General features: G+C 41.6%; 1 pseudogene; it reads left to right on the top strand.

Annotated features, from left to right (window-relative positions):
* Nucleotides 1-1,487: 1,487 nt before the first annotated feature.
* Nucleotides 1,488-2,049, top strand: LOC111524754 (annotated as a pseudogene).
* Nucleotides 2,050-2,570: the final 521 nt, after the last annotated feature.

Raw genomic sequence — 2,570 nt, forward strand, 5'->3', positions numbered from 1 at the left:
GGCAGCAGTAAGAAGCAGAATTAGCATTGTAAAATATTGAGTTGGTGACATACTGGTCAAACTTGACAAGTTTCCCACAAGCTAGAGGGAAAGAGAAAACAATGAAGAACACAATAGATAATGAGAAGAAATAAGAAAGACGCAAACTCAGGATAACAGTTGGTCCTCAATAAGCAAAAAAGAATGGAATCTAAAACAATAATAAAAAAACACAATTGCTATTTCCTTAGCTAAAAATCAAACAAACAATTAGAAAAACAAAAATGTGGCTGGGTGTGGTGGCTCACGCCTGTAATCCTAGCACTTTGGGAGGCAGAGGTGGGTAGATCACCTGAGGTCAGGAGTTTGAGACCAGCCTGGCCAACTGGTGAAACCCCATCTCTACTAAAAATACAAAAATTACCAGGGCATGGCGGCAGGCACCTATAATCCCAGCTACTCTGGAGGCTGAGGCAGGAGAATCGCTTGAACCTGGGGGGCAGAGGTTGCAGTGAGCCGAGATCACACCGCTGCACTCTAGCCTGGGTGAAAGAGTGAAACTCTGTTTCCAAACAACAACAACAAAAAAAAAACATAAATGTTATCTGTGGAGAACACTATGGAGGTTCCACAAAACAACTAAATATAGAACTATCACGTGATCCAGGATTCTCTCTTCTAGGTATATATCCCCCCAAAATAAAATAAATATATTGAAGAGATACCTGCACTCTCATGTTCATTGCAGCTCTCTTCACAATTGCCAAGATTTGGAATCAACTTAAGTGTCCATCGACAGATGAATGGATAAACAAAATGTAATATTTATCCACAATGGAATATTGTTCGGCAATAAAAAGAATAAAATCCTGTTATTTGCAACAACATGGATGAGGCAAGAGGACACTGTGTGAAGTAAAAAAAGCCAGGCACAGAAACACAAACTTCACATGTTCTCACTTATTTGTGGGAGTTAAAAATTAAAACAACTGAACTCATGGAGATAGTAGAATGATAGTTACCAAAGGCTGGGAAGGGTAGTAGTGGGAGAGGACTGGGGGAGTGGGGATGATTATTGGGTCCAAAAATACAGTTAGATAGTATTTGGTAGTATAATTGAGTGACTACAGTCAACAATAATTTACTATATATTTATAAATACCTAAAAGAGTAGAACTAGAATGTTCCTATCACAAAGAAATGATAAATACTTGAGGTGATGGTTGCCCCAATTACCCTGATGTGATTTTTACACCCTGTATGCCTACATCAAAACATCACATGTACCACATAAATATATATACCTACTATGTACCCATAATAATTAAAAATAAAACATTAAAAAAAATATAAAAATGAGGTGGGATCATTGCATGCCAGATTAACTCAGTGAAAAGAAATCCACACTTAAATCTATGTAACTTTTTTCTTTCAGTTACAGGGCAAAAGAGAAACTCCTATCCGCGCTCAAGGGAAAAGAAATAACACACAAAACAGAAGGTGCCAACATGGGAGTTCTCATCCGCCCCAAGGACCGAAAGGTTCGGCACAAGGAGCCCAAGAGCCAGGATATTGGTCTACCTGAGGCTGTAGGTCAAGCTGTACAGGTTTCTGGCCAGATGAAACAACTCCACATTCAACCACGTTGTGCTGAAGAGGTTGTTTATGAATCTCACCAACAGACCACCTCTGTCCCTTTCCCAGGTGATCCGGAAGATAAAGCTTCCTGGCCGGGAAAACAGAAAGGCTGCGGTTGTGGTAACGGATGACGTACGGGAGCTGGAGGTGGCCAAACTGAAGGTGTGTGCACTGCGCATGACCAGCTGGTCCCCGAGCGGCATCCTCAGGGCCGGGGGCAAGATCCTCAGTTTCGACTAGCTGGCCGCGGACTCCCCCAAAGGCTGTGGTACTGTCCTGCTCTCTGGTCCTCGCAAGGGCCGAGAGGTGTACCGGCATTTTGGCAAGGCCCCGGGAACACCACACAGCCACACCAAACCATACCTCCGCTCCAAGAGCCGGAAGTTCGAGTGCGCCAGAGGCCGACTGGCCAGCCGAGGCTGCAAGAACTAACTCTAGATCCTATCCTGTTACTAAAGATTTTTGGATGCTGAAAAAAAAAAAAAGGAATCAAGGAAGGAAGGAGGGAGGGAGGAAGGAAGGAGTTAGAAAATCTAGCTGTGTTCAAAACAGCAAAATCTGATTTTACTTGCTTGTCAGGAAACAACAAAGCAAACTCAATAGCCATTTGATTGCAGTAAAACTGTGTATTCAGAAACTCCAGGTGAAATAACTGGAGAAACAAGGAGAATTCAGAAACTAAAAGGACTGTAGGATTTCTTCCCCAGGTTTATGCTGTTTTAGTTACATTATTCTGTAAACTGGTTAATACACCTGCAGAATCATTCAATTTGGCTATGGTTGTTTTGTTAGCCATGGCTTAAAATTATCCAATTCCTCTTTGCACTACCCATCTCCTTTAGTCGTATTAAGTAATGAAAATTAAGGAACACTTATTTAAGAGTCCTTGGTATGTTGGCAAAGACCGATCATACAAAAAAATCACACCTCTTATGCTCAAAAAAAAAAAAAAA

Source organism: Piliocolobus tephrosceles, chromosome 8 (assembly GCF_002776525.5).
Source record: "Piliocolobus tephrosceles isolate RC106 chromosome 8, ASM277652v3, whole genome shotgun sequence".
NCBI classification, from domain to species: domain Eukaryota; kingdom Metazoa; phylum Chordata; class Mammalia; order Primates; family Cercopithecidae; genus Piliocolobus; species Piliocolobus tephrosceles.